Source organism: Oncorhynchus masou, chromosome 29 (genome assembly GCF_036934945.1).
Source record: "Oncorhynchus masou masou isolate Uvic2021 chromosome 29, UVic_Omas_1.1, whole genome shotgun sequence".
In the NCBI taxonomy this organism is placed as follows: Eukaryota; Metazoa; Chordata; class Actinopteri; order Salmoniformes; family Salmonidae; genus Oncorhynchus; species Oncorhynchus masou.
Window position 1 is genome coordinate 38599751 of NC_088240.1, and position 14516 is coordinate 38614266.

General features: G+C 42.7%; 1 long non-coding RNA gene across 1 annotated transcript; it reads right to left on the reverse strand.

Annotated features, from left to right (window-relative positions):
• Positions 1 to 9792: 9792 nt before the first annotated feature.
• LOC135521179 (uncharacterized) lies at positions 9793 to 10933 on the reverse strand. Its single transcript, XR_010452502.1, has 4 exons — positions 10550 to 10933; positions 10420 to 10458; positions 10303 to 10328; positions 9793 to 10081 (listed from the first exon to the last, which is right to left on the reverse strand). It is a non-coding gene; the product is annotated as an uncharacterized LOC135521179 (long non-coding RNA).
• Positions 10934 to 14516: the final 3583 nt, after the last annotated feature.

Sequence of the window (14516 nt, forward strand, 5' to 3'; positions counted from 1 at the left end):
GGAAACCAGATTGCACAGCGGAGAAGGTACAGTGTGATTCGAGATGGTCAGTGACCTGTTTGTTGACTTGGCTTTCGAAGACCTTAGATAGGCAGGGCAGGATGGATATAGGTCTGTAACAGTTTGGGTCCAGGGTGTCTCCTCCTTTGAAGAGGGGGATGACTACGGCAGCTTTCCAATCCTTGGGGATCTCAGACGATATGAAAGAGAGGTTGAACAGGCTGGTAATAGGGGTTGCGACAATGACGGCGGATAGTTTCAGAAATAGAGGGTCCAGATTGTCAAGCCCAGCTGATTTGTACGGGTCCAGGTTTTGGTGGCCTTCCTGAGCCAGGATTCAGACATGGCAAGGACATCAGGGTTAGCAGAGTGTGCTAAAGCAGTAAGTAAAACAAACTTAGGGAGGAGGCTTCTGATGTTGACATGCATGAAACCAAGGCATGCATGAAACCAGAAGTCAACAAATGAGGGTGCCTGGGGACATGCAGGGCCTGGGTTTACCTCCACATCACCCGTGGAACAGAGGAGGAGTACTATGAGGGTGCGGCTAAAGGCTATCAAAACTGGTCGCGTAGAGCGTTGGGGACAAAGAATAAAAGGAGCAGATTTCTGGGCATGGTAGAATATATTCAGGGCATAATGCGCAGACAGGGGAATGGTGGGGTGTGGGTACAGCGGAGGTAAGCCCAGACACTGGGTGATGATGAGAGAGGTTGTATCTCTGGACATGCTGATTGTAATGAGTGAGGTCACCGCATGTGTGGGAGGTGGGACAAAGGGGGTATCAGGGGTATGAAGAGTGGAACTAGGGGCTCCATTATAAACTAAAACAACGATAACTAACCTGAACAACAGTATACAAGGCATATTGACATTTGAGAGAGACATACAGCGAGGCATACAGTAATCACAGGTGTTGAATTGGGAGAGCGAGCTAAAACAGTAGGTGAGACAACAACAGCTAATCAGCTAGCACAACAACAGCAAGTAAAATGGCGTTGACTAGGCAGGGAGGGTCGGATTAACTACACACAGAGCCTGAGTGCGGCTGGGGCCGACAGATAAAACATAAACAAGCAGAATGGAGTACCGTGATTAATGGACAGTCCAGGGCTGGCTGTGCAGAAGGTAAAGCCGCTAGCAGTGGCTAACCATGGCTAAATAGCTTGTAGCTAGTTAGCTGGTTAGCTTCTGGAGGTTCTTGAATGTGTTCTAAAAATTAGAAATAACAGCAGATTCCGTATCACATTGTTGAGGAAGGTTTCCGGGAGGTATAATCGAACTAAAAATCGAAAAGAGATTGAAAGTAAATATGGGTCCAGTGAGTGGTTGGGCTGGCTGGGGACGCGGCGATTCAGACAGTTAGCAGGCCTGTGCTAACAAGCTAACAGTTAATAGGCCGGGGCTAAACAAGCTAGCAGTTAGCAGACAGGGGCTGAGTAAGCTAGCAGTTAGCAGGCCGAATTAGCAAGCAAGCAGATACCAAGGGGTTGAGTCTGTTTATGCCTCTTCATGCGGTGACATCGATAGACCGGTCGTGGGTCCTGATATTGTAGCCCAGGAGTGTGCTTCGGTGGTAGCACAGGAGCTCTGGCCGGACTAGCTTCAAGCTAAGTGGATCGAAACGCTAGCCAGGAGTAATCATCCGGGGTTGCGGTTAGCTAGTTAACTAGTTGTGAAGATCCAGATGAGAATGTTCCGTTTGCGGTGGGAATCCGGGGATAAAAAAAATAAAAAAATAATAGGTCCGTTATGCTCTGGTTAGAGTCGCGTTGTTCGAACGGGCGAGAGCTTTCCGAGCTAAAGGTTAGCTGATGACCGGTTAGCTGAAGACCGCTAGCAATGGTTTGCTGACTGATAGCTGGTAGTAAGCTGGCTAGCTTCAGTTTAGGGGTTCAGGATCCGAAGTAAAAATAAATACTTTAGAAAAAAAAGCAGATCTACGCTACATTGGGTGAGGCGGGTTGCAGGAGAGTATTTAGATGTTGAGGTTTCGCAAAATGTTTTAAAAGATGTGCGAAGAAAAATATGTTTAAAAAAAACGATATATACAAGGGACACGACACGACAAGACGTCTGACTGGTACGCCATCTTGGAACAACTCAGCTGGGTGCAGTTTTTACAGCTATAAAGGCTGGTTTCCTCAAACACACAGACTGGCAGAAAATCCATTCCACCAAACAGAGAACTGATGAAAAAAATGAGTGACTACATGGAAAGGGTGGAGACAGTCTTCCTCCAGCACTCAGTCCTGACGCCTGAACAAGACTCATACAGCAACCTATTGTGCTATGCTGTGGTGACAGGCCTGAGACAAGATCTGAAGACAGCTGTAACTACAACTTGTATTGCATGGAAAACAAAACCACTGCCTGACGTAAAGCCATATATCACCCATGCGGAAAGACAGTTGAAGTAAAATAAAACTATGGACAGAAAGACACTGAAGAAGGTACAGCTGATGTACTACTCTGGAGGAGGAAGAGGACATAGAGGAAATGGCAGCAATCGCAAAAACCAAAGAAGTAGAGGAATAGGTAGAGTCCGAGGAGCCCCTGCTGGAGCTGACGGAGGGAGAGACTGGAGCTGCTACAACTATGGGAAGTTAGGGCATTTCTCAAGACACTATCCTGGAGCTGGAGAAGGCCAAGGAGAGTGGCCGTCACTACATGTTGGCGTGAAGGTGGACAACCCATTTGGAACAGGAGGTGGACGAGGGAGCTTCCAAACATAGGATGAGGCGGAAACAGAAGAAGAAACTAATGAAGAAAACAATGATGAAGAACCAGAAGTGACCTGTCAAATGCTCAAATTGAACCCAAAACTCCCCTATTGACATTTTCGTTAATAAACATTAAATTCCATTGTGTTGAAAATGTCTGCCCTGTCTGTCCCCCCTCAAAGAAAACAATGCACACAGGAGCATCTGGAATTTATCTTTCCCCTGGATGTGGGGTGGGGAGAAGGCAAATGGAGACTGATTCCTATACTCCTCTGCCTACCCATACATTTATTAGGAAGAGATTTGATGTGTAAAATGAATTTATCTGATGCCTGTACAGAAGAAGGATTGGCATTGGGATCGAGAGAAAATTGAATCTTACCATGCCTGATGAACTGTTAGTATGCTTGGCACCTAAATGATAAACATGTTGAGCGGTAGCTGAGAGAGCAATCCCTCTCTTCCTTGTTGCATGCTAACTGGGAGGTGACCCGGTGTTGTCAACTGTTCGGGGCTGGCTGGAGACCAGGCAGTGGCCTGCTTGGAACAGAGTCTCACCCATGTGCCCAGAAGCGAAGGCCTCCTACTCCCAGTGGGACAACCTTGCCATTCACAATGGGGTACTGTTTCGAAGATGTAGGGAACCAACACACAACTCGTGGTGTGGCAGCGACTTGTGCCTCATTCCATGCATGCCCATGCCATCAAAGCTGTCCATGGGTCAGTGGGGGCAGGTCACTTTGGGTACACAAAGACCCTCCAACGTATCCAAAGGAAACTCTACTGGGCTGGCTCCCACCAAGACACAGAACAGTATGTGCATGCCTGCAACACCAATACTGCCCTGAAGGACCAACTGGACACTCCCATGCCCATTGCAGCAATATCTGTGTGAATATCCTGGGTCCTTTCCCCATGACAAAGGCAGGCAATCGATATGCATGTTGCATATTTTACCAAGTGGCCAAAAGCGTACGTGGTCCACAAAGTCTGTGAGAAGCTCAACAAAGTCTGTGAGAAGCTAGGGCTGCACAAGACAAGGACCACCCCCTGAATCCCAAAAACAAAGGGCTCTTTGAATGGTTTAATTGGACTACGGTGATACAGCTGGCCACACTCACCTCCAACCACCAGAAGGACTGGAACTGACATCTGTCATTGGACATGCGGGCTTATCGATCAGCAGTGCAGGAGTCCATTGTCTGCACCCGAGCAATGCTGACGTTTGGCAGAATTAAATGCAGATTTGACCATTGGAAGACCTCTGGAGCCGCAGGCTTGGAGAACCTCCACCACTTTCAGCAGCACCTGGACACCACCCTCAACTTTGCACGGCATCGCTCGATGGAAGCAGGGTTAAAGCAGAAGAGGGCATACGACACCTCCAGTCGAAGTCAGCCTTTCCAGCTTGGCCAAGAAATGTGAGTGTACAAGCGTGGTCTGAGCCCAAAACTAATGAGTCACTGGGAAGGCCCATGCATGGTTCTGGAACGACTTTCTGATGTGATTTACTGCATCCAGCTTCGGACTCGTGGACAAGTTGTTGTCCTCCATCAAGATCGCCCTTGTGCCTTACCAATCTCATACACCTCCTGAAGTGGAAAGAGAGGACAAGGAGGTGGTTACTCCTCCATACAGCTCTGGACCATCGGACAATGCAGTTGTTTCCGGACCTGAGGGGCAAGGTCAGAATGGGACTCCCCACGGCCACCAGGGTGCCGCCGCCGCAGGCTCCATCTCGAGATCAGGATAGCACCCCCCCATGGTAATCACGCCACCGAAGACCCCCGTCCAAGTTTAAGGACTTTGTGTTGGCTTTTGAGGTTGTCAGGGACGACTGACCCCTTAGGTAGGTGCACTGTAGCAGCAGCATCCTATTACAGGATCCAGAGGTGTGGCTTGTTGGAGGCATGGCCTTGGGTTAGCTCTGTTTGGCAACCATGGGTGAAAGTGTCATGCCAGTTCATGTATTATGCTGTACTCTGTTGATAAATGTTAAGCTTGTGCACTGACAGTTATGTTGTCTTAAAGGGGAATTATACTCTTGGGGAATCTGGTCTTGTTTTCATTATGGCTGAGGCATTTCTAGGACAGTGAGATGTGTTCCACACATACAGTGGGGCAAAAAAGTATTTAGTCAGCAACCAATTGTGCAAGTTCTCCCATTTAAAAAGATGAGAGAGGCCTGTAATTTTAATCATAGGTACACTTCAACTATGACAGACAAAACGAGAAAAAAAATCCAGAAAATCACATTGTAGGAATTTTAATGAATTTATTTGCAAATGATTAAATTATGCCATATTTAAATCTATTAGGCTAGTTATTATTGTAAATGTAATCTATGTGCCTGTGATCATGCATGCATGCTCAACTAGTCTACCCTGATGTTGATGTTATGCTGGCACGGTTCAACTGTACAATAGAATATATATACAGTGCCTTGCGAAAGTATTCGGCCCCCTTGAACTTTGCGACCTTTTGCCACATTTCAGGCTTCAAACATAAAGATATAAAACTGTATTTTATTGTGAAGAATCAACAACAAGTGGGACACAATCATGAAGTGGAACGACATTTATTGGATATTTCAAACTTTTTTAACAAATCAAAAACTGAAAAATTGGGCGTGCAAAATTATTCAGCCCCTTTACTTTCAGTGCAGCAAACTCTCTCCAGAAGTTCAGTGAGGATCTCTGAATGATCCAATGTTGACCTAAATGACTAATGATGATAAATACAATCCACCTGTGTGTAATCAAGTCTCCGTATAAATGCACCTGCACTTTGATAGTCTCAGAGGTCCGTTAAAAGCGCAGAGAGCATCATGAAGAACAAGGAACACACCAGGCAGGTCCGAGATATTGTTGTGAAGAAGTTTAAAGCCGGATTTGGATACAAAAAGATTTCCCAAGCTTTAAACATCCCAAGGAGCACTGTGCAAGCGATAATATTGAAATGGAAGGAGTATCAGACCACTGCAAATCTACCAAGACCTGGCCGTCCCTCTAAACGTTATGTTTGGCGTAAAAGCAACACAGCTCATCACCCTGACCACACCATCCCCACTGTCAAACATGGTGGTGGCAGCATCATGGTTTGGGCCTGCTTTTCTTCAGCAGGGACAGGGAAGATGGTTAAAATTGATGGGAAGATGGATGGAGCCAAATACAGGATCATTCTGGAAGAAAACCTGATGGAGTCTGCAAAAGACCTGAGACTGGGACGGAGATTTGTCTTCCAACAAGACAATGATCCAAAACATAAAGCAAAATCTACAATGGAATGGTTCAAAAATAAACATATCCAGGTGTGTTGCTTTTATGCCAAACATAACGTTTTGCATTGTTGCCAAAAAGTTCAATTTTGGTTTCATCTGACCAGAGCACCTTCTTCCACGTTTGGTGTGTCTCCCAGGTGGCTTGTGGCAAACTTTAAACGACACTTTTTATGGATATCTTTAAGAAATGGCTTTCTTCTTGCCACTCTTCCATAAAGGCCAGATTTGTGCAATATACGACTGATTGTTGTCCTATGGACAGAGTCTGCCACCTCAGCTGTAGATCTCTGCAGTTCATCCAGAGTGATCATGGGCCTCTTGGCTTCATCTCTGATCAGTCTTCTCCTTGTATGAGCTGAAAGTTTAGAGGGACGGCCAGGTCTTGGTAGATTTGCAGTGGTCTGATACTCCTTCCATTTCAATATTATCGCTTGCACAGTGCTCATTGGGATGTTTAAAGCTTGGGAAATCTTTTTGTATCCAAATCCGGCTTTAAACTTCTTCACAACAGTATCTCGGACCTGCCTGGTGTGTTCCTTGTTCTTCATGATGCTCTCTGCGCTTTTAACGGACCTCTGAGACTATCACAGTGCAGGTGCATTTATACGGAGACTTGATTACACACAGGTGGATTGTATTTATCATCATTTGTCATTTAGGTCAACATTGGATCATTCAGAGTTCCTCACTGAACTTCTGGAGAGAGTTTGCTGCACTGAAAGTAAAGGGGCTGAATAATTTTGCACGCCCAATTTTTCAGTTTTTGATTTGTTAAAAAAGTTTGAAATATCCAATAAATGTCGTTCCACTTCATGATTGTGTCCCACTTGTTGTTGATTCTTCACAATAAAATACAGTTTATATCTTTATGTTTGAAGTCTGAAATGTGGCAAAAGGTCGCAAAGTTCAAGGGGGCCGAATACTTTCGCAAGGCACTGTAGATACAGAAACATAATACCTTTGTCTGTGTGTCATTGTAGTCTAACTGTATCTCGTGAACTGTATCCCTCTCGAGGGATTAGACATTATGCTGGATTTCAAGCAGATGACTCATGAGGAGCTGAATGGCAGTGATCATGACAACACTACTCCCACAGCTTTACAAGTATTCCTTGAACTTATTGTATGTTTCTTTGGAATTGCAATTTCCTCATGACCACCTCTCCCATCATATGATAATCACCAGTTCTCTTAGCTACAGATTACACCAGATAATGTTATTTAACCAAAGAATTTTGGTATCCATAACTGGGAGTTACAGGATAGGTACTCTTTGCTGTAGCATAGAGAATTTTCAACCAGATCAGCAAAAATCTTTGGATAAATCACATTATTGTGTTTAACAATCTGTAGCTACAGTTCTCTGCACTGTGTGTGTCTATACCTGAGACACACTCAGACACACTGAACTGTACGACACTGTTCATACAAATGTGTTGGTATGTTACTTTTACCGTATATAACATTTCTGTTGAATACCCAGTTCTCTTGAGTTAGCATTGTCTGTTGCCAGTTCATTTTGTTCGTCAAGCCTACCAGCGTTTTCCCACTTGCTCCTGTCTGTTTCTAGTTCCTGTTTTCTAGTTTTCCCGGTTTTGACCAATCTGTCTGCCCTGACCCTGAGCCTGCCTGCCGTCCTGTACCTTGTCCCACCACACTGGATTATTGACCTCTGCCTGCCTGACCCTGAGACTGCCTGCTGTTCTGTACCTTTTGGACTCTTACCTGGATTACTGACTTCTGGCTGTCTGTTGTTTTGCCTGCACCCTGTTCTAGTAATAAACTTTTGTTTCTTCGACACTGTCTGCATCTGGGTCTTCCCTACAACTTGATATTTTAAATTTTCTTGCACTGCATGGGTCACCGGTGCGGTTGAGTGCAGCATGGCTGTTTAGTGCACTCAAAATGTATTGTAGTTGAGTAGTCAGCCTAGGCTACTGCTCAAATATTGCTGTAATAGGCCTACATGTTTCTCCTTTGCATTATGTTTTGTTGAAGGTTTTGTTTTTTGGTTATTCATTGTCAAGTTTTAAAAACCAAAGCCAGACTTCAACATTTTAGTAGCTTAGCTAGGACTGTGGCATGTGTCTGTACACTTTCTCTCTCTTGCTTGTTGTAAACAGGACACATGAATGCAGCAGAATTGAAGTTGAATTCACAGATGTGAAATGATGTGAGCGCATCGGGCTGTAATTTAATAAAGTAGATGACTCAACTGTTAACTCATTTATACTTCCTTGTGTGTCCTATTCGGCCCACGGGCCTTGTGTTTGACACATGCCTATTAGACATGTCATGACTGACTCGTGATCATTGCACTTGCTGGTTTAAAAAAATGTAACCTTTATTTAATTAACTAAGTCAGTTAAGAACAAATTCTTATTTACAATGACGGCCTACCCCGGCCAAAACCTAACCAGGAAAATGCTGGGCCAAATATGCGCCGCCCTATGGGACTCCCAATTACGGCCATTTGTAATATAGCCTGGAATCAAACCAGGGTCTGTAGTGACGTCTCTAGCATTGAGATGCAGTGCCTTAGAATGCTGCGCCATTGACATTCCCAGCCTTAGTTACAGTCGTCCATTTTTGTTAAAAATATAGAGTAATTGAAACTGAAACAGTGCATCCCGAATGGGTGGAGGCAGCAAACAATGTGTGATTTAGAACTTGATAGCAATATTTTTGGGACTACCAAGAATTGTATTGGTGAATTACATTAGCCATGCATTGAACTGCATCCATCTATTCTCCAACAATGCCTTACTGTATGTCTTGGAATTTTGAGTAAAATATAACCAATTTTTAAAACCTGTTATTTTGAAGTATAAACTGGAAATTTGATACTTTTGACTGATATACAAAAAAAGAAACAGACCTTTTTCAGGACCCTGTCTTTCAAAGATAATTAGTAAAAATCCAAATAACTTCACAGATCTTCATTGTAAAGGGTGGTTGATCCTGCCAGTAGCATATGCTTGTCTCAAAGATTAAGCCATGCAAGTCTAAGTACACATGACCGGTACAGTGAAACTGTGAATGGCTCATTAAATCTGTTTCCCGTGCTGTTTAAACACTATTTCCCATTCCGATTTGGAGGTGGAGGGCCCGTCGTGGTCTGGGGCGGTGTGTCACAGCATCATCAGACTGAGCTTGTTGTCATTGCAGGCAATCTCAACGCTGTGCGTTACAGGGAAGACATCCTCTCTCATGTGGTACCCTTCCTGCAGGCTCATCCTGACATGACCCTCCAGCATGACAATGCCACCAGCCATACTGCTCGTTCTGTGTGATTTCCTGCATGACAGGAATGTCAGTGTTCTGGCATGGCCAGCGAAGAGCCTGGATCTCAATCCCATTGAGCACGTCTGGGACCTGTTGGATCAGAGGGTGAGGGCTAGGGCCATTCCCCCCAGAAATGTCTGGGAACTTGCAGGTGCCTTGGTGGAAGAGTGGGGTAACATCTCACAGCAAGAACTGGCAAATCTGGTGCAGTCCATGAGGAGAAAATGCACTGCAGTACTTAATGCAGCTGGTGGCCACACCAGATACTGACTGTTACTTTTGACCCCCCTTTGTTCAAGGACACATTATTCAATTTCTGTTAGTCACATGTCTGTGGCACTTATTCAGTTTATGTCTCAGTTGTTGAATCATGTTATGTTTATAGAAATATTTACACAGGTTAAGTTTGCTGAAAATAAAAGCAGTTGACAGTGAGAGGACGTTTCTTTTTTTGCTGAGTTTATTATGATTGTCTGTTTGTTTCATATCTGCAAAGTAGTTACAACTCTGTCAGTTCCACTTTAAAAGTAGACTCAGAGGGGCTTTCACATATCATCTTATGATCTGTGCAATAAAGCATATGTGAAAGCAGAATAAAAAGCAGAATAAAACAATCTAAATATGAGGTAATCTCCCAGCAGAGCCCCAAGTCCAATGGGTATATTCTCTGGCATGTTGATATTAATGTGTTGATGTTCTCCGTATCCATAGCCAGAATGGTTTTGTAGTGCATGGTGATCGAACAGGTTTCCTGTTATATTCAGAGGTGTAGGGAGGGTTAAGTCTGTGAATCCTAAAAATAGTAATTATACAGATGATTAACAAAACATGCACATGACAGAATTCATACCTTGGTTATTGTGGTGAATGTGAATAAAAAAATATATTTGATAATGGTTTTCATACACATGCCTTGTCCATAATGTAGAGAGGCCTATGGCATATTCATTGAAGAGGTAAGGGAGGACGATGGTAAATGTGATCTTCATAACATACCAATACCAATTCACATACCTTTGTATGCCTCCTCGTCTGTATACCTGCAGACACAGACACAGAAGTGAGCAGTTCAGTCATCTGCACCCAATACAGCTAGCCTTCAACATATTCTTATAGCCTACATATTCTTACCTCTTTGTCGATTGAAATCCATTGAATTGTGTCCATTTTCTGTTTTAGAAGGATTTGCACAAATATGAAAAGATAGATGGTATCATCATAAAACAATATAAATGTAGATCATACAAGGGACAAACCTTACCTTAAATTGAGAAGATCTTTACATTTTTCAGTTAAGTGTCTGCACCTGCTATCTTTTCAAATCAAAATATTTCAGTTGGGCAGTTAGATTCCTGCGAGAACCTCCACCAACTAAGGAGGTTCCTCAATGGACCCCACCTCCTATGGGGTTCTTGGAAGAACATTTTGGGGGCCATTTTCAGTGCCAAGAACCCTCAGGTTCTTCGAAGAACTTTGAGGATCTTAGAGGAACCCTTGTTGAACCCCTAATTTTTAGAGTGTAGAATTTGGGTGTTGCTACGCCCAGGGGAATCACGGGTCTTGTGAAAGCAAAACGTATCCTGTAGAATTCTCACTAACGCTTCAGGAAATCAAACCAGGGTACCAAATTGCAGATGTGAAAACGCCGTTCAGGCTCAGCAAGCGTAATTATGTTGCCGCGAGAAGTGCCGCAGATATTGATATGAGCAAGATGCAAGACTTTCACACTTTCAAACACACTATCTGCGCATGTGCTTGGGTTCGCTTCATGCTGCTGCAGTGGTAGCCAGAGGTCCAAATCAGCGGAGCAGTTGAGCCTCCGCTTCAGTTAAGCCTTACGCTTCAACGTTCTTAGTTGTTGCGGAAATCTGTTTACTTTCTGCATCTACGTCATATCGCTGAGTTTACCTTTAAGATAAACACACGAGAGTTATTGAAAATGAATGTTTCTTTACATTATTGGAATTCGGAAGTGTTGCAGGTGGAATTGTAGGCGGCGCGCAGCAGGTGCAATTTCCTCTTCTTCACCGCATGATGGGGCTGCGCCTCTCATAAATGCCTGCACAGTGGGTTTGCATGCAACATATATGGAAACGTGAGGCCCATCTAAAGTGGCCCCTAAACACACTTCCAGAGACCAAGACCCAAGCCTTCGGGATTTCCAAAATACCAAATTTTAAAACCAATATATATAAATAGACAATTATTTAGGAGCAGACAAAAACAATACATAACATCTATGTAGCCTATAAGGCTTGCCTGTGCATGCTAAGCAGCACATCAAAACAGCATTTTTATGCACAGGAAAAGGGAGAAAGAGCAAGGCTGGAAGGACGGGTAGACTACTTATTTCAGTACAAACAATTTGGGGATATTCAATGGAATTATTGTGTCAATCCTTGCTTTTAGACATGAAATAGGCCTATGTGATTAATTGGTTATAATGCACAGCATTAAATAGTGAACCCGTTTACAGGCCTATTAATTATTGATTCAGTGATGTCTTATCATTTGACAGATTTTTGCCATTTATTTTGATCCTGGCATTGAATGTTTATCTTGCCCCTCATGTAACTGAGCCTTGACCCCGTACCAACACACCAACGTCACCCTGAAGCTGAATAACTTTGAGTCCCCTTCGGTTAGAACAAAGAATAACATATGCGGCCTACTAGCAAATGTGGCAACAATGTAGCCTATAATTGATTAATCTATTTTACTCTTATGACAATTATTTTTATTTTTTTAACGTTTTTGACATCACTCACTGGGTGTGAAATATAATATGTGAGCTACAATAGCCTAGTAAAAGAGGAGCAACAGTTGTGAGTTGTACTTGTTTGTTTGCTTGCTGAGTTAATTAATAGACTACGAAATAAAAGTAAAAAGTAAACAAACAGTAAATAAATACATATTTAGGCCCTAGGTCTTAATCCTTCAATTAAAAACAATATTTAAAAAAAGATTGCCGCTAGGAATTTGTGAATAGGCTATTTTTAGGCTAATCTATGTTAATTTGATTTATTTCGAGAGTAATTGGTTAGACAATGAAACAACACAATGCTGCTTTACTATTTTACTAATATTGACGATACCTATCAGCTGTCTGATGGACAACTCAATGTGAAATCACGCGCAGATGAGACAGTCCGGTCAGAGAAATGATGCAGATTTCAGGGCGCGCGGTTTAATAAGGGATTTATCTGGAGGGCAGGGGTTGGGGGAGTGACGGTATCTGGCTTTGTACACGCCCCTTTTTGTCAACTAGCGGGACAAGAAAGAGAGAGGCAAGCAGCAGCATCCCAGTCCCTAGAGCACCTCCATCTGCCCGGCTTCATGAGGAGCTGGACAGAACAGCCGGGACCCATCATCAGAATGTGGAGAGCAGTGCTTGCAAAACTTCTTATTATATTAATTTTGTGTACTTTCCGCTGTCATTCACAAGGTAAGAGTCTCCTAAACACATTTAAACACAGCCTTAATTGTGAACCTGCTATGATATGTTTCTGTATATTTGCCTTCGAAAAGGAAATGTCAACCACTTGTTGCCTAGACAATAACATCTATGCGGTAGTGTGGCTGATTTGTAGTTAAAGGGGACTGTTTTTTGAGGACATTATTTAACTAAAATGTTGATAGGCAAACAATAATCTTGTTGACAGCCATATTGGATTGTTTGCCTATCTATCAGAACAACAAGCCATGTAAGTTAGCCATGTGTGTGCAATGCATGGCCTATTGGAATTGTTGGGCACTTTGTAGGCCTATAATAAAAAGTGATGTGCAATTTCTTTAAAAACAAAATCAGATTGTGACAAATCTACAAACTTTTGGTCAGTTTTTTTCCCAGCCCAGCAAATATTTTTTGGGGGAAGCCAATATATACAGAATTTATTAATATAGTTTACAATATTTTAATTATTTAACAAAACTATTTTACTCTAAAGCATTATTAAAGATTGTATTGCGCAAAAAGCCTCCCTCAGACAGATTTAAAGTTCTTGGATAACTTTTGCCTGAGCTTTGCCGTTGCTAGGTAACAGACGCGGGCATGTGATTTGCTGACAATCTGTGTGGACTATAGCTACTGGTACAAATACGAAGAGGAACTCAACAGCTTGCCTAGTACGCAACCCATAAAAATGATAACTAATGACATTGTTGTAATTTAAGAGGCCATTTTCTTTCAAATTTTGTAGAAACGAGTAATATACCCGGCTTGATATATCTGAAATGCTCTTGTGTTTTTCTTGTAGGCCTAGTTATACCCTAGGCCTACACTGCTGAAATTGTAATCTACTTTTTTTTGCTCAACCCTGAGTATGTAAGCTCCTTAGTGTGAATCAAGCAACTAATTACGCTGCAGCTGCTGCTGCATGAAAGCGACCATTTCTACCTAGTGAACAACGGGCAAAAGAGGGCATGTAAACAACAAGGGAATGTTCTTGCAACCTCACACGTAGACATCCCAGGCTAAATAGACTATGTTTGTTCTTCATTTTTACCAGCTGTTGAGTTAGGCCTATATAGTCTACATTCCAAGACAATACAAAATAAGAAAGTAACACAAAATACATGAAAAAACCCACTAATAATTTAATCAAATGTAGCAATTTAAATGATCCAGTGGCATTTTTTAGTACACAATATGTGCAAAGCTGAGGATCTGAACGGTCTTGGTCAGAATTAATTATTTTATTGAATCAAATCAGGGCTTTGTCAGCATTGTCAAGTTAATAATTAGCAGGTTTGTCCCTTACAAATGATGATGTACCAACGATTTGTGTCCTCATAGATTTAAAAAATCATTCAAGTTTACAGGTAATCAAAGTCATCTATTTCAATCGTGCATTTCCATGACAAGCAATCTTTTGCAGTTTGCATCATGGCACCTGTTGAGCTCCTTAGAAATGTGAGGCAGGAATGGTTGATTTATTCCATATTCATTCAGCATGTTTGAGAGGAAATTACTAAAGGGGCTTTGGTGCAGGAGGACAGGTTACTTTTGCTAATCCATTGAGCCTAATTTCTGTTGGGTCAGCTTGATGATCTTTTAATGTGTGACAGACAATCTTTTGTTGCTCATTATCAAGAGGCTTTGAAAGTGTTGTAAAATGTGTGTGTCAGCATAATGGATAATGTGACACACTTGTAGGGTGATTTAATGTTACAGTAATGGGTAACAAAGGAACTGGACTTGGTGGTTGAATAACCTCCGTCATGGCTAG